An 18447-nucleotide genomic window follows, 5' to 3' on the forward strand; every position below is an offset into this window, starting at 1 on the left:
ATGTGCATGGCCATTTGTACACTAGATGTTCTGATTCAGTTGAATGGAGGGGTAACTCTAAGTTTTCAGGGCATATTTTTGTAAGGAGTACTTCTTGTTCCATTATGGTATTATTCAGTTTTTCATAACCTCGACCACTGCTATGTATGGCAATTGTATTTGTTTGCTTTTGTTTGTACGCTTCTTCATTAAAATATGGTTCTGTGCTCATAGTGTGATTCCATTCACCTCCGCAGATACATAAGAAGTTCTTTCTGTTGACATTTCGCTTATTGAGAAGTCTTTTTTGTAATTTAGTTATTAGTTTTGTTAGTGGTTTCATTTTGTTTAACAGTAAAATAAATAACTTTCTTTTCAGAAGAATTACACTGTCCATCAACGCTTCTAGGATTAATTTCCTACAATAGGTTTTAAGCATTGAACCTGATTTCTCTCCTGTTTTTATAAGATTTTGAAAGACTTTGTGACGGTACATTTTGGCTAAAATATTTTTCTTGGTATGCTTACTTTGCACTATATTAAAATTTGAAGAAGTAGTTTTATCTGTAGTGATAGCTGATTTTCTGTTAATTGTTTTTTGGTTTGTTTTACATTTTGATAGAGGAGGCAAAGTTTTTGTACTTGAAACTTCTTGTGTTTCACTAAATGACTGTACTAGCTGTTTTGTTTCAACATTTTTTACATATTCTGCTAGAGATGGATGCTTATGTTGGACACTTTTATTTTCATTTGCTCTACTTTTGCGTTGCTTTCTACGGACTTGACTTTTGGTAGGCATTCTTTAGGGTCTGTTGAAAAAAATAAAGAAGATATGGGTTGGGGTGTTCTGGAATGTATGTGTGCTGTGTGCATGAGTGTTTGAGTAAGATGATGAAGATGTATGTAATGGTGTGTGATTGTGCATTGGGAACTACAACTAGTAGGGATAGGTATTCTTGAATTTATGTGTTACTAAACTGGGGTTCAGATGACAAAAAAAGTAAGCTAGTGGTGTAGAAAAGTACACATAGTAAATCTAATGTATACAATTAGAACAGTTGTTTGTTCTATAATATGAAAATTGTAGCGGTTCAGTTGGGTAATTTGTGTGTCCAAAAATAGGAATTTGTGGGCCATTCTGGCTGTAAATCGCTGTTTAAGACATGGAGATTTTTGGACAAAATGGTACACAATCTCTATTTTTAGGCACCAAAATAGCTTGTATTAATGTTATAGTATGTTTGATTAATAATACAAACATTATGGTGATATTCTACTTACTTTTTTTCTTAAATTAACAGGTGACTTCTTAGTTCTTCTTTGTTCTTCGAATTTGGCTGCTTCTTTTCAGTAGACTGGTCTTCACTGCAATTGTAAAAGCTTCAAATTAGTAACTTTGTATATAGCGCTGTTTTTAATTTAGATATTGATTTTTTTAATTGAAATCCTCAGTGCCTTCTTTAAAACCATTAAACTAATTTATTTACATAAGATACATTGCATCAGTTCAGTACATATGATACGTTCTTAATGAACAAATCGTACTGAATGACTAACTGTAGCAAAAAAAATATCTTTACTATGTCTTGTGAAATTTATAATATACCAGTGAATACCACTATTTCTGTAAGTAAGCTGTTCTAGGTAATAGCGCCTCAATGTCATGTCTAAATTAAAGTAATTAAGTAAATAAATGAATAAAAACAAAAAAATATGAAATTGTATAAGTATTTTTTTAAAGATTTAAACATAGATTGTGCTTGCATGCAATTTTGTTTGAATATATGTAGTCTATATATTTCATTTAAAAAATGTTAGTTTAACATGATTTGAGTGTGTGTGTATAAAGAAAGTAAATAGTATAAAGGTTTATAAGTGATAGTTGATTTTAGGATATTGAAAAAAATACAGTAAATTCATTTTACAGATTACACAAGCTAAAAGTCTGTTTGAAAATGTGTTCATCTACTGTACAGAAAATATGCACACCTGAAGTTTGTATTCATGCATATGGATATGCATGGAGCTGCAAGTAGAAATCTTGGAGACTTGTACAGTATTTCTGGTAGATGGAGCTTGCCAATGATATGACACTTGTACTCAGAGAGATTCACAGTACATTTGCATTGCTGATCTATGATGATGCAGTTAGATCTAGAGGTCTTGAATGTGATTGGTGCATGGTCATGTGATTTTTTAGCTACATCCAATGAGGGAATGGCAGAGAGAGTGAAGTGGAAATGGTTGAAAGGCTGTTCATGTTACGATATGTCCGCGGACATGGCGGTAGTTCGCGGACATCGGGAGTTACATCTGGGGATTTTTGGGTTCAGAAGTCATGCAAATGAGAATAAGCACTGAAAGGGATTGGTCAGGAAAGTTTAGTGGGTGTGTTGTGGCAGGAAAGTGTTTCTCAGATACTCTTTTTGCTGAGAGAACAAAAGATAGCTATGGCTGTGTGTTTCAGAAAACAGATTGTTTGGATTTTGGGAGATTCATGGATACATTGGTTGAAGGTGCATGCAGAAAGCTGTGGAGTAGCTGTAGATCTTGGATTCCCACATGTGGAAGTACACTGGCATGGAGTACGTGGAATGAAGTGTTTGGACTTGCTACCTCTCTGTGCTACTTTGGAGACAGAGCAACATCCAGACATAATTGTAATTCATTGTGGAGGGAACAGTTTAGGACATGTGACTGGAATTTTTTTGCAATTTGCTATGAAAGAAGGACTTGGGAAGGTTATGGACATGTTTCCTAATTCTCAAGTGATATTTTCACGGATTGCGCAGAGACAAATGTGGCTTCGTTCTTCTTCATTTGGTCCACAAATGGAAAAAGCAAGGCGCAATGTTAATAAGGCTGTTTGTGTCTTTCTAAGAGATTTTGGCATGTCCTCTTTTCACAATGAAAATATTATGTTTCGTAGTACATACATTTTTCGCAGAGATGGAGTCCATCTTACTTATGCTGGAAATCAGATTTTTCTGAGAAATGTACAAAATGCATTGCGACCTTTTTTGGAATTACAACAACCATTTTGATGTAGGTGTTAAGCATTTATAATTTTTGACTTACAAACACCACCCAAAGGTTCTTTTCAGAGCCACCACTTCTTCCCAGAGAAAATTGTAATGTTTGTGATGGGGTAGCAACCCAATTTTTTAAATGTTCGCGAACTGTCCGCGGACTTCTAAAAAATACAAAGGGCAATGCTTCATTTATTTTCACTTCTATTTTTTAACTGTGAAAGGCGGCTCTGAAAAGAGACTTATTTTTTTTTTATTTTTGATATTTTGTATTTTTTTTTGGTTTTTTATACACGACACACTAGGAGAGGAGGGGAAAGGAAGGTAAAGGGGGGGACACCACCCACAGGGATAAGAAAGGGCGAGCTGAAAGAGGAAGATGTAGAGTGGGTTTTATTTGGGTAGTGAGCAGATTTTCTCGTGCTCTGAGACGATAGTCTCAAAAGCACTACAAAGTCACTCCCCCCTGCAGAGTACTGTGTCACAGTACATACATACAACTGTGACCCTCAAAAGGTAAGGGTCATCAGCATTCTGTATGGCCTGTGAGGCAGCTTGAGGAAGATGCTGAGGTGGTCCTTGTGGTGACAGGATCAGAAACAGAGGATGAAGTAGAGGAAATCAACCTGCTACGTTCTTCGCAAGGTACAACCCTGCAAATAGCCCCAGAGTGAAATGACCTCAGGTGTCACTTCATAGTAGTGGTCCCAAAGCTTTACTTGCCGTGCTTCCCACGACTAAGTATCATTTTGCACTCATTGCAGGTAACACGGTTTGCACGAGCCTTAGGAACATTACCATGAATGGTAAATAACCGCCACACCCAAGACTCATGCCTAGTGCGGGTAGTAGGGTTTTCCTCTACCTCATTCTCATCATCCTCTTCTTCCTCCTCCGCATCCTCACTCCTGTTCCCCTCTTCAGGCCCTTGGGGAGGTGGTGGTGGTGGAGGGGGTGGGGGTGGTGCTGAAGCAGGTGCAGCACCAGGTGGCAGTTCTGCAGCCAGGGATGCCATCTCGATGGTGTAATCAGCAAGTTGCTGGAGAAATAGCTGTGCTCTGAAGAATAGCCAGAAACACAATTAGAATAAGCTCTAGGGCGTGGTCTTTTATAGGGGTGCTTGTGCGCAGTTCGCGGACATTCGCGCTGTCCGCGGACAGATCGAACACAAAAAAAAGTTTGAAAAGTTTCAAAAGGTATGTAGAAACTCAGGATTACTATGTGGGACTTGTACCATGGTGAGATTTTATTGAAAAATATTATGGATTAATTGAAAATGTACTTTTAATTTGTTCGGGGACCCGAACAGTGTCCTCATTCGGAACACGCGATCAGCGTGGGCGCGGTCATATGATCCGTTCGCGAACAAATCCACGAAGGAAGCGCATGTCCGCAGGACACCAAATGCACGGAGATTGGCTAGCGCATGCGCGTTGATGTTCTACGGACACTGTTCGGGTATTGAACTAATTAAAATTGTGTCACACGTGAAACAAATATTTCAGGACATTGCGTGTGTTCTTAGAAGAGTTTAAATTTGCTAGCGAACAGTAAGGACAGATATACTGTTCTTCAGGACACGTTCAATTTCGTTTATGTACGAACATTTCAGGACACCAATTGTGTTCTTAGAACATTTTCAAGTTGCTAGCGAACAGTACGGACAGGTATAGTGTTCTTTAAGACACCTCCATTTTCGTTTAATTACGAACAATTCAGGACACGCATGTTTTCTTAGAACAGTTTGAACTTGCTAGCGAACAGTACGAACAGGTATAGTGTTCTTCAGGACACCTCCATTTTCGTTTATTTACGAACATTTTAGAACACCTGCACTGTCTGCGGACACCTACATTGTTTAAAAAAAAAAAAAAACGAAACTATTTACAACACAATATAAAAATTAAACTTTATTTAACATATATTAATAAGAAAACAGAAGCAGAAACAGAAACAAAAACAGGAGAATTAGGGGTTTCATCATGATTGTTATTAGGTGAAGAAGGGATGGAAGTCTCATCAAAACGTTTTGGGTTATGGAGAGGGTTTGGGGATAATTGACTGGGATATGGTGAGGGGGGACAAGTACATGTGGGGCAATGGTATGACGTTTTTGTTTTAAAATGATCTTCAACAAAAGTTTTCAAATTATTAAAATTGGTCAACAATACATCAATTTTTTCTTTTATGCTGTCAAGCGTGTTTTCCATAACAGCTTCTTCAGAGATAGTTTCTATTTTGTTATGCTCTGTACAAAAAAATATATATATGTTAAATGTATACAAAATAATAATAATTAAATGGTTTATATTATAAAGTGTTTATCATTAGTTTCACTATCTTGTGACATTTCTTCATGTGGGAAATGTTCCTCTAGCCATTCCAGAGTACTAGACATTTCTGTGAGAGAAAAAAAAAAGATAATATATTTTTTTTATCTAATACAGAAAGTTTGTAAATATATGAATACAATTAAGTACACTTACTATTTCAGGTAAGATATGTCCTATGTACTCAGTGGGTCTGCTCTTGTTGTCAGTTCTGTTGTGTTTGTGAGGTAATTATGTTGGAAGCCAATTTATTTTCTTGTGGTATATTCCATTTTAGAACATAGTGCATTTAAATGAATGGTTAGTGTGTTGTATATATGGGTTACATTTCTTATGTATTAGTAAATATAATGTGTTTGTGTGCTTTTTTTTTAATTTGTTAAATGTTCCTATGTTATGATATAACAATCAAACATACCCCCCAGGGTTTTTTTAGGTAGTGGTACTGTTCTTCGAACATGTCCGCGAACATTAAATGAGTTTGCGGACATCAAGTACAGTAGAAGAGATTCAGCCAGTTCCATATGGTACGTATATAAAGTGAAAGTCATTATTGTTAAGTTGCACTACTAAAAACCTACGAAATTCAATGAAAAAACTTTGTTAAAGGGACGTTATGGTTAAGTTGCGCTCCTAAAAACCTATGAAATTCAGTGAAAAATCTTTGTTAAAGGGACGTTATTGTTAAGTTGCGCTACTAAAAACCTATGAAACTCAGTGAAAAAACTTTGGCAAAGGGACGTTATGTTCCAAGTAAAACCGAAAAACCCTTGAAATTCGCCAGTTATGGTAAGCTAAGCAACCATAACTCGCGCCACCACCGTGCACTGCTAAGACTCATGGTTGCATCTGCCCTTGGCCGAAGAGCAGACAGCAAGCATTGGGAGCACAGAGAGGAAAAATCCAGATAAAAGTTCCCAGCACCCCTTATCGCTGCACCTGCAGAGCCCCACTCCCTCCTCAGCTCATGCTTCAGTGGACGAGACAACAAGTATTCCTTCCCGCTAGCTCATCTGAGATCATCCTGAGCTTGCAAACGTTTGCAAAATTCATGTTTACTTACTGAGCCTACGAAAACGTAGGCTTTCATAGCAGTGATGTGAGTGAATGTCCAAAGTCGCTGCGCACCAGCACCATTTTGTTTAGCTCAATTTCCGCACACGCACTACAGGCTTTTTTTCTAAAAATGGCATGAATACGCTGCCAACAACCTTGATTTACAATTCCCAGGAAATGGGTCTTTCGACCTAGAAAACATAGGATATTTAAGGAAAATATTAGCGGATATGGGTGATAAGGCCATTAGACCCCTGCAATGGGAAGCATATAAACAATGGGGAAATTATGCAATACAAAAATCTATGAGAGAAGCACAGATAAAAAACAAAAACCACAAGCTGAGAGGGATAAAGCACGCACATATGATTATAATGAACAAATTAAAGATTGTGGTGAGGGAAACCACGAAGATACAATGAGGATTAAGGGTGTGTATTGTAAGGAAGGCATGGTATCAAAGCAAGACAGATACAAGTGATACCAGCTCAAGGGTTTATATTAAACTGTAAAAATGGGTGAGATTAATGCATAATCTGACCTAAATCGAAGATGGGAGCAAGCTACAGCCATCAAATAATAATAATACACTCCTAGTGGGGTCTAGTCAAATAAAAAGGGCCTATTCTAAAAAAATAACTATTGCCAATCCTTAAATCTAAATACAAAATAGTGTGGGATAATGTTCACAAAGAAAGAAGTGTTCTCAAATGATAGTTCAGGATGTTGTAGATGGGGTCTCCCTTCCCCACGTTTGAAGCACAGACAAGGCGGGACTCTTGAGCACAGCACACTTCTGGGCTTCTCCGGCCTGTGTTTACAGTTCCTTTTTAACAGTTCAGGGCCTTCTGTGCCAAAGTCTCTTTATGCAAAGTCTCTTGCTTCAGATGGCCTGATGCATCACAAACAACAAACAAAAGTTCCTTCTATTAATTTTCACGTTGGGCACTTTCTCTTCACCCGAGGATTCCCCTCACCCGGGCTCCAATCCCTTTCACAATGTCAGCCTCCCTCAATCGGGCTCAGACCAACAACTCACGATGGACATCCGTCAGTCGGGTTCACATTCATTACCACAATGCAGTTCACTTTAGCTTTCAATTTACCTGTCAAAGACTTTCAACTGTACAAGGGGTTTGACTCGAGCCTTGCATGACCACTTTGACATCTTTCGCTAGCCTCCCCTTGGCCTCTTGATTCTTGTAGTTTCCTCAGTTCAACACATCCTCCTCGTTCAGGAGTGGAGAATTTGTTTGAGTCTTTGGAATGAGCTCCCACGCTGCGCCATACCACTCTAACCCTGATACCTCTGTTGTTCACAAAAGACCTTTGTCTATTATCTTCTTTTCTTTATGCAAATGTTGGTACTGCAACCATGACCTTAACACAGTCCGGTTTACCATCAGTTTCGTCTTACTCACCGGCTGTGTTGAGCTTGTTTGCTTTTCTTCAGCTGAAGTCAAGGAGGGTACCACGGCAGCAAGTTTTTTTTCCCACCCTGGCTATCAGTGCAGGAGGGTCCCGTGTACCTGTTAGGGGGGCCCCCGAGGCAGGCCGAGCCGTGCTGGGAACCCGCAGGCGTGAACTCATAGAAGGCCTAACTCCTTCCCTTAGCCCAATCAAGAACGCCAGATCCACACAAGAGGCAAGGTACTACTGAGGTTTATTATAGCCAGTAAACCACAGGGATCACATGCATGAAGGAAATGTCATGTATTTATCAGAGAACCCTGGCTCGCAGGCCAGTTTCGTTATCTACCCATGTCCCAAGTTTTACGCTTCTGTCCCGTCCCACTCCTTGAGGCATTTGTCATTTTCCTCTTGTACCCTATTCACTGCTGCTTTTGCTAATGTTACTGCTTTGCTTCCCACTACTCCATCTACCCAGCCATCATCTGTATATACTTGTCCATAGATCAATATTTGTGGTCTTTCCCAGCATCCTGGTTCTCCTCCAACTTCTCTTGCTCTCCACTTGCATGGTAGGTAGGTATTGTAAAGTTATTGTTTTAGTTTCTCCTTTCTGAGGTCCTTCAGTTATGTACAGCAGCCCCTCTGCGAGTTGCCAGTAGTTGTTCATCATGGGCAATGTTTTAATATAATTGTCTTCATACGGGAAGGTTGTTTTAGACATCTATCCTAAGGTCGCAGATTTCCCTTGGAATCTTCGCTGTGTTTGGAACATTGCTAGATACATCAGGCATTGAACTGTTGCTGTGGGAATTTCTGTTGCTACAAAGGTCCTGGAAGCACTCATGGCATAAGGGATCAATGAGCTGACATAGCAGCTCTCCCTGGTTGTGTCACTACCAATTTTGTACATGTGCTTATACCAGATGTGGTTTGTTATGTATGCAGTGTCTGTAAGATATGTTGCTACCCCCTTCATGTCTGTGCCAACACTGCACTTACCTCTTCTTACCTTTTCAGCAGTGTCATATGTACAACCTGACACAGTAGTCTGTGCAGCTTGGGTCGGGGAAGTGCTAATGTGGGATACAGTGGAGACATGCAAAGCAAGACATAGCTGCCAGAGGGCAGTGGCTAAGAGTCCAGTAGATAGCAGTAACCACACAGTAGACATTCTATTTCTATTACGTTCGCCATTAGCACTTACGCTGCCGTTGTGCAGCTGATGAGATGATGAAGTTGCCTGTCTGAAAATTGTTAGTATTTGTAAGTATTATCAAGCTCCACGTACTAAATAATCATTGAGTTCCCAGGCAAATATTTGTTCCCAAATTTTCTGTATAGAGGGATGTCAGAGTGTGCGCAGGATAGGCTATGCACTCTGCTCAAGTTGTGGGTATACTTGGGCTATGCATTCTATGAACCCGAGGTAGTACATTTCTGGTGACCGAGCACTAAAATGATAGGGTCTTCTTATAGCATGGACACATTGGTTGGAGAGTTCTCCAGGGTGATCAACTGGGGGCAACATCAAGGAATCTCTACCACTTGCACTTTTCCTAACAATTTACACCAACAGTCGCAGAAACATGCATGTGCGAAAAAGGGTAAAAATGTTAAGACAGTGTTACTTGTAGTCGGTAGTACAAGTGGCAAGTTAAATCATATTGCTACAATCCACTGATTCAGATCCGGGGAGGTGATTTGGGCAGGGCAGGATAGGGGCAATTATTTTTCACTGATATAGTTGCACCAGTGTTGCTGTGAGAATTTCAGGGACTTGGGAGCGTCTGACCATAGGATGGCCAGTAGTCTCTAGTTCATTGGGGTTTGGGACATTTGTGCTGTCTTGTTGATCGCTTGTTGATGTAACGTTGGCTCTGTCGATTTCTGCAGCCGCGCATTGGGGTTAGGCCGATGCTTTATAGGGCTTGGCGTTCTGCTGGTGGTTCCAGACACACTTGCCTTGCAGCTTCACTGTACGGCCTCCACAAGGTGAGGGCCGGTAAAATGAGATGCGTTCCAGCACAGAGTAAAATGTTTCAATAGCACGTAATACCCTATTTGAATTAGTGGTTCCTTGAGTGCCTCCTGATTGCTGGTGTCTTCTTGTGCTTGGTCTTCCGGCCTCCCCTTTGTCTGCACTATTTGGCGAGAGATAAAAGAAGCACTACAAACAAGTGAAGGTACGTAGTCATACATTTCCTGTCCTAACACATCTGCTGCGTTCTCGCAATCGCCCAAAGCCCTTGTGAGTGGAGCCAATGGAAGGTGCATTCATCGTCCAGTCACCACCTCGTTGGGCATTAAATGGTGGTCAGACCCAGGTTTGTTGCGCAAATTGAACAAGGCAAAGGGCAGGCAGTGGAGCCAATTCTTCTTGGTGCTCTGCCGAGTTTTGGTAATGCACTCCTTCATGAGGCCATTGTGGCGTTTACACACCCCATTTGCTTGCAGGTGGTACACACAGGCACATTTGTGTTTTATTCATAACCGGGCAGTAATGTGCTGGAACATTTAATTGTCAAAGTGAGGCCTGTTGTCAGACCGCAGGACCTCATAAATGCCCCACCTTGGGAATACTTGTCAGACCAGGAATTTCGCAGCTCAGAGGGCATCAGCATGGGAACATGGTCCAGCCTCTATCCATCTCGAGAAGGGACATACCACTACAATCATGTAGCGGTAGCCTTGACATACCTGGATCATGTCCACATAGTCAATATTGAGGTGTAGAAATGGGCCTTGAGGTCTTGGTATGGTTCCTGCCACTACTCTCAATGTTTGGCCAGCAGTAAACCGCTGGCATGTCAAACAGTTGCTAATAAAGTATGCTACTTGGGCGTTCAGGTCGGGAAAGAACCATGATTCTCCAATGCATGCTGCAATGACCTCTTTCCCTGTGTGTGTGTGGTAATGCAATTGCTCTAGCGCTGTTTTCAGTAACGCAAGTGGCATGACCACTTTCTCTGTATTGTTTTGCCGCCATAGGGTGTTGGTAGGGAACATTGAACATCCCCTCTTGATCCAAATTTGCTTTTCATCTTTTGGTGCAGCTGCCTGTAGCTCCATTATCTGTGTTTATGGTAGATGAGTGTATCCATCCTTTAACAACATATGTCTCAGCCCTCCCTTTTGCTTTTGCTTCTCCTTCAAGTCCCATAATTCTCCAAAATATGATGCACCTTTTGCCTGATAATCTGCGGCTCATTACCCCTTGAGATTGGGTCTTCCCCATTTGTATGTGCTTGGCACTTCACCAACGCTAAGTCTTTTAGGTATGTTATTACTTCTATTAGTTCTCCTAGCAGCAGAGCATGCTGCACTGGGGTCCCGTTTGCTCTCCTGAACCCCCTTCTGAGCCATCTTGCCAACACCGAATGTACTGTGGAGGTGACATAAGCACTAATTGAGTAAATTGTCACCCTCTTCCCTACACTATTTTGTAGTGCCATTATTAGTGCCACTAGTTCTGCAGCTTATGCTGAATAATGAGGAGGTAACCGAGGAGGTAACCGAGCACTTTGTACTATGTCACTTGTCCAATCTTCCTTCAATCTTACTAAAGCTGCTCCAGTTCTCCTAGTCCCATCAGTTTGATCGATAGTTGACGACCCGTCAATGTACAGTACCTATCACCCCTCAAGTACATCTTCCTCTACCTTGCGGGTTTCAGTGAAGAACTCAATGTTTTCTGTACAGTTATGAGCCCATTCTCCCGCTTGGTGAACATCTGCTATGAATTGTACTGGGTTAACATTTTCACATCTTACTAACTTTAATTCTGGTCTGGATAATACAATCTCATACCCTGATGCTCTTTCTGTTGTCAGTGTGCTCTTTGGCTTATGCAGTATTGCAAAGAGGGAATGTTCCACATAAAGAGTTGCTGTGTACCCCATTGTTATGTATGCAGCCCTTCCTACTGAAAAGGCTGCAGCAGCCAAGTGTGTTGTTTGCACAGAAAGTGTCCATTCATTACTGTGTCAAGTTGTCCACTGTAATAAGCAAGTGGCTTATGGCCCATGCTTTTCTTTTGAATCAGTACTGCATTCATCACCACGCCATTGGTGTGTGAAAACCGGAAGAATTCCTTTTTGCAGTCTAGGGTTGCTAACACTGGGGCTGTGCCTATTGCTTCCTTCAGCTCATTGAATGCATCAGTCATTTCTCTAATCCAACCCAGTGGGTTTGCACCCTGTTGTGCTACCTTAAGAGCTGTTAGAAGTAGACATGTGTAAGAGCTGTAGTCAGAAACCCATGCTCTGCAGTAATTACATAATCTGAGGAATTGCTGCAGTTCCCTTACTTTATTTGGCTGTGGAGTGTTCTGTATTGTCTGTGCTCTTTTTGGGGCTATGTGTCCCCCATCATTTGATATTAACTGACCAATGCATAGTACTTCCTTTTGACAGTACTGGAGTGTATTCTTGTCTACTGTGTACCCTTTTTCTGATAGTACTGTGAGTATGTGCACTGAATCTTCTCTGCATTCTTCCTCTATCTCACTACAGATGAGTATGTCATCCACATATTGCAAGGATGTGCTCTCTGTCTGGACATTTCTAGGTCCATCTGTATCACTCTGTTAAAAATGGATGATGACTCACAGTACCCTTATAATAACCTAGTGTGTTTCCATTTCTGGTTACAATACATGAAGCAGGTCGAGTACGGGTGTAATGGCACTGAGAAAAAGGCATTTTTGAGGTTGATAACATTGAAACGAGTTGCTTCTGCTGCGATGCCACATAGGATAGTTGTGGGGTTTGCTGCTACAGGATATTCTGCTTCAACAATGTGGTTAAGAGGGCGTAGATCTTGGATAAAACGCCATGACCCCCCATCTGCCTTGCGTACAGGGTACACTGCAGTGTCGCATGGAGATTCTGACGGTACCAAAATGCCTCTTTCAATGAGGGCGCGGATTGTCTCATAAATGCCCTCATCTGCCTCTTTCGTCACTGGGTATTGTTTCACCCAAGGTAGTATTGCACCAGGTTTCAGTTTTATCTTCACTCCCCCTATGCTTTTTATGCACCCCACATTATAGGGACTTGTGGTCCATAAATTGTCGGGTACCTTGGCCAGGTCCTCCTCCCAGAATGTCAGTGGCGCTTCTAGTGCCATTGCCATTTTCTGTGCAACCTCCCTGTATGTGATGTGTAGCCAGAAGCGCACACTCATTTCCAACATCATTTCTGCCTAGCCTCTGTCTTCGTAAAATTGTTCCTCATCTGTCACGTGTGTTAATCTGCACCCTTCTGCTACTGCAATTATTGCCCTCCATGCTTTCCCTTGGTCATTTATTGCATGTACTGCAATCCAATCCTGTCTTGCCACAACCCCTTTATACAACCGTTCCTTCTTCCTCATATGATGGTGTCTCCGGTCTGAATAAGTACTCACCTGGTCTCCTCCATACCTACCCTACAATCGCTGACATGTCTGTCCCATGCTGGAACAACTCTGGGTCAGTTGGCTCCCCCCTCTGTACTGTTTTCCCGCAATATGCCTGAACAATTTATCTTACAGTGAGCATATATATTCCTGGTGTGGAGCATACTATACCCTTGTCTGTGAATGAGATGGTCATGTTCAGTTTGCTCATGATGTCACGTCCCAATTTGTTCACAGGTGCTTGTTTAGAGTAAAGTAGAGGTAGAGATAAGTTGTGATCTCCTATAGATAAGGAGATGTTATCAGTAAAGGAGACCACTTCTTGAGTCCCAGAGAATCCTTGAGTGTTCATGGCATCACCTGACAACGCAAAAGTCCCTTCCCGGATGCATGACCTAGTCGGCCCAGTGTCAACAAGAAAGGAAAACGTTTTGCCACCTATCACCACCCTTATGCGAGGGTCCTCCGCAGGATTAGGTGTGACTGATAGGATGGGACACAGCAAGTTTGTTTGTGGGCTGTCCTATTGGGGAAACAGGGATAACCCGTTCCCCATGTAAGGGTTGTTCCCCACTATGGTAACTCGTCCCATCCTCTGTACTGGTACTGTTGCTGTCGTATCCATGGGTTCTGGGGATTGGGCGGGTATTTGTATTAGCTGTTGTGCTGCTGGTGCATATTGGGGCAGTGGTGCTGCCATCTGAGGCACTGTCGTTTGGGGTGGCACTGTCGTAGGTAGTGCTTGTTGGGGCAGTGATATCTGTTGCTGAGTGTTCTGCATATGGCCATTTTGTTGCATGTCTGGAGTGTAGTAGTTGTTCTGCCCTCCCTGGTACCCCTGTTCCCCCCACCCTTGTTGCACCCCCCTGTTCGTACATACACAGGAAATATGTCCTAGCTGCCCGCAGGTCCAGCATTCTGATGGCTCCCTTGCTTGCCACGGGTATCCTGCTCTTTCACCTGGTCCCTGTGACATTTGCTGTGTGTATCCCCAAAATCTCCCTGTGTGTTGGTGCGATAGTGGCCCAAACCCCACCCCTTTGGAAGCCCCCTTTTCCCCAGAAATTCTGCTGGTAGCCACCCCTCCCCATGCATCCTCCTCCCATGTGTGGTGTATATGATGACATAGTATTGTATTGCTGTTTTGGTTGGGCCTGAGGCTGAGAAGTCACTGTCTGTGTCTGTGGGCCAGGGCTTGTTAATAGTGCTCCTTCTAGTGCGTACTTTGTCAGTTTCCTTTGAACTAACTTTGCTTCATCTGCTTTCCTCTCTTGCACCTTTTGTTTCATCTTCTCTTGCCATAACCTGCAATGATGCACTATGTTGAGCTGTATTTCTGGGCAGGCCTTTGCCTTCATCCCTACTAGTTTTTCAATTTTTTCTGTACTGGCTCGGGCAACCCTTGCACCAAAATGTGATCAAATATTGCTATTGTTTTGTCCCGCTGCTCTCAGGTTTCAAGGCACCAGAGCTGTTGAATGTCTTGAATATAATTGATGGGATCCTCATCGTCACGCATCTTGCGTGACGTAATAGCTCCTATGTCTGATGTGTCAGGATATTGTGTCCGCAGTGCAATTTGCAAATGGTGACCCATCGTGTGTTGTGTTTTGAGTAGTCACCCCTGGGAACCATGCCTTCTTCCAGATGTCATCAGCTACGTCACTCAGTATGGAGACCAGCAAACCCTTGACGTCATCCACTGCCAGCCTGTGCCCCGCAGTTCATTTTTTCATCTCATAAATCCATTTCCCAGCTCCTCCACTTAGTGAGGGTAACCTACACTTAATGCTATCCTTATCTGTATGTTTCAATGGAACGTACTGTGGTCTCGTCCCTCCCCTTTCCAATAACGGCATCTGTGAATACAGAGCCCTTTCCTCCGGTGTCCTTCTGTACTGCCTGATCTGGATGGGTGTTACGCTCACCTGGTCTCTGCAGGGGCATAGGGCACTGTTTGGCGATAGACAATCTTCCCCTGGTTCACTGGTCGGGATAGCTTGGGACAAACTCCTTGGGATCTGCTCCTATGGAAAATAGCGAAGGGGTGATGAGTTGTGGGCAACCCTTGGATTGTGGTAGCCCCCCTTTCCCCCTCTCCAGTTCGTAACCAATATGGTTGGTTAGGCCAGGTGGCTCACCTGATATTTTGTAATGATGGACTCTCCGTTCTGCCATTCTTGCAGGGGCGCTATTCTTCCTAGAACCAGTTACTTCACTGATTCCCGATGAAGACTGACCCAGGCCTGCTGTGGTAGTCCTGTCTGTTGCTGCTTATCTTTTCTCCAGCAGTTCGCTATCTGTCTTTTCCCCTTTATGTCTTCCTTGTCTTCCTCTGTGTTGTTAATTGTCAGTTCGTACTGTCCGCGTGTTGATGTGGTCCCTTTTTCTTCTTTTAGGTGTTGTGGCGGCTCTTGTGTTATTCGTTAAAATGCTTGTTGTTCTTGCATTAACGCTATTTTTCTTTATCTCCCCAGGTGTTTATGCGGCTCCGAGATCGTAGCACGGTAAGCGGGAGCGGCCGTGAAGGAGAAGGGGAACCGATGTATGCAGATGTGCCCGCCGCGGGATGCAGCAGACACGAGTAGAAGGTATGTAAACTGAATCGCGAGTGACTTGGGCGCTGCACATGTTTTCAATGTGCTAACCTTTCTCCTCCTCTTCTCTTTACAGCGCAGCGGTGAGGCGTCAGGTCCAACGGTAAGTATTTGCAGGTTCCAGGTTTGTTCTCTGCTCCTACAGGTACGGTCAACTCTGCATCCAAAGGTAAGTTGCTGTTTGCCAGGTCCTTCAGTGGATGAGGATGTTTCTTCTGGAGACTGGATTACAGCGAGAGTTACTGGGTGAGGATGTTTCTTCTGCAGACTGGATCACGGTGAGAGTTACTGGATGAGGATGTTTCTTCTGCAGACAGATCACTGTGAGCGTTACGTTGCAAGCAAAGCAACGCTCAGCACCGACCAATGCGAGGGCGTGGTTTAAATAGCCTTGAGCTGCTCAGCCCCGCCCTTAGGTAGCATGGCTGTACACACCCAGCCACACCCGATGGAAGATGCTGGACACTCTCTACCACATCCTATGCACGATGCACGTGCATCACGAGCCTGGCAGTTAAACAGGCTCAGAACTCCACATGGTTTGGCCTTTCTCATGAGCCTGTCGCCCCAGAGGCGCCAGGACAACACCCACCTGGCTCCATGATGCACTCCATGGGGAATTCTGGATTCCCCCAAGGAGGTTCCTGAATAGGGGCGGATGGGCATTGCTGCCCCTGACTGGGTGGCCATGACAGCACTCCCCTTTAAGGCACCTCTCAAGGGTAGTCTTTTCTCTGGTCCTGGTTTGGTTGGATGATTGTGGTGGAATCGCTTGACTAACCCAGTCCGTACCACTTCCAGTACACAAGGTAAAATAGTTTAGACCGGATGACTTTTCAATCAAGAATGTCCTTGACCTTGAATTCTGGTTCATTGTTTACGATTACTGGTCTTGGTGGTATGTTAATCCATGTGCCGGATCGGACTGGTTTAAGAAGGGAGACGTGGAACACTGGATGGATCTGCATATTGGGTGGTAGGTCTAATTTCATGTCAACCGGATTGACTACACCCTTGATGGTGTATGGACCTAAGTACCTTGGACAGAGTGTTCGGGGTCCTTTTATAGGGACGTGTTTGGATGCCAACCATACTGCATCTCCGATCTTGTATGAAGGTGCTTCCTTTCGATGTTGGTCTGCAATTTCTTGTGTCTGTTTTTGGCTTTAGCAAGATGTTCTGTGGCTTCTTTAAGAACTCGAGCGATGGTCATGAGCAGATTAGCTACTGCTGGCATTTCTAATGCTTCCAGTGAATCAAAAACAGATGTGCATGGGTGTCTCCTGTATACCAGATAGAAAGGACTCTGTCCGGTGCTGGTATGGGTGGAATTATTATATGCATATTCGGCTAACCACAGCACATCTTTCCAGGTGTCTTCGGTTTGGTATAGCATACATCGCAAGTATTGCTCCAGTGTCTGATTAGTTCCTTCAGTTTGCCCGTCAGTTTGTGGATGGTGACTTGTGGATAGCCGTAGGTCAATTTTAGCAAGTTTGCAACTTCTCCCTCTATCTGATACTAGGACTGACAGGAATCCATGTAACTTGATGACTTGTTCAAGAAATACCTTGGCCTGGGTGGAGGCAGTTGGTACGCCCTTCAGTGGAATAAAATGGGCCACTTTTGAGAACAGATCCACTACTACCATAGTATTGTAGCCGTTAAAGGATGGGGGATCCGCGATGAAGTCTAACGATAGAGTGTGCCATGGAGTTGGGGGTACTGCTAGCGGGTGTAGGAGGCCCAGAGGTTTTTGTTTTAGAGATTTGTTCTGTGCATAAACTCCACAGGTTGAGATAAACTGAACGACGTCTCTGCGTCGTCGGCCACCAGAACCCTTTCTTTATCTTGGCTAGGGTTTTAGATATACTGGGATGCCCTTCCACCAGGGAATCGTGGTGAATGGTAATTATTTGAGTTTGCAGATGCTTTTTTGGGATGTAAAGGCGCTGTTGATAATAGGGTAACCCCTCGATAACGGTGTGATACTTTCCTTTTGTTATCCACTGTAGTTGCATCTCCTTGCTCATACGACCTTCAAGTTTGTTCTTCAGATAGTCCAAGGCTGAAGGAGCTGCTATCGTTCCTGAAACTTTTTCCTCTGGGATGATAGCTACAGGATCTTGTGTAGTGAAAGCATCTTCTTCTTCACCCATACGAGATAGGTCGTTGGCTTTACCATTACGCACCCCTGGTCTATACATGATCACAAAATCATATTCAGCAAAGAAGAGCGCACACCTGAGTTGACGAGATTATTGTGCCTTGGCGGTTTTTAAGTACTGTAGGTTGCAATGATCAGTTATCACGGTCACCATATGACGGGCTCCTAGTAAATAGTGTCTCCAGGCCTTGAATGCTGCCTTGATTGCCAACAGTTCTTTGTCGGTGACTGCGTAATTCAATTCTGGTGGGGTGAACTCACGTGACCAGAAAGCGACTGGGTCCTATTGTCCTGTGGCTGGGTCGCTTTGTGAGAAAACTGCTCCCATCGCGATGTTTGAGGCATCGGTTTCAACCACATATGGAAGGTCTGGCCTGGGGTGTTGTAGTATCAGCGCCATGGTGAATTCTTATTTTAACTTCTGAAAGGCTTCTTCTGCTTTGGTGGACCAGTTAAATCGCTTGTTTTCCACAATAAAG

Source organism: Ambystoma mexicanum, chromosome 11, assembly GCF_040938575.1.
Source record: "Ambystoma mexicanum isolate Mex_15411 chromosome 11, UKY_AmexF1_1, whole genome shotgun sequence".
NCBI classification, from domain to species: Eukaryota; Metazoa; Chordata; class Amphibia; order Caudata; family Ambystomatidae; genus Ambystoma; species Ambystoma mexicanum.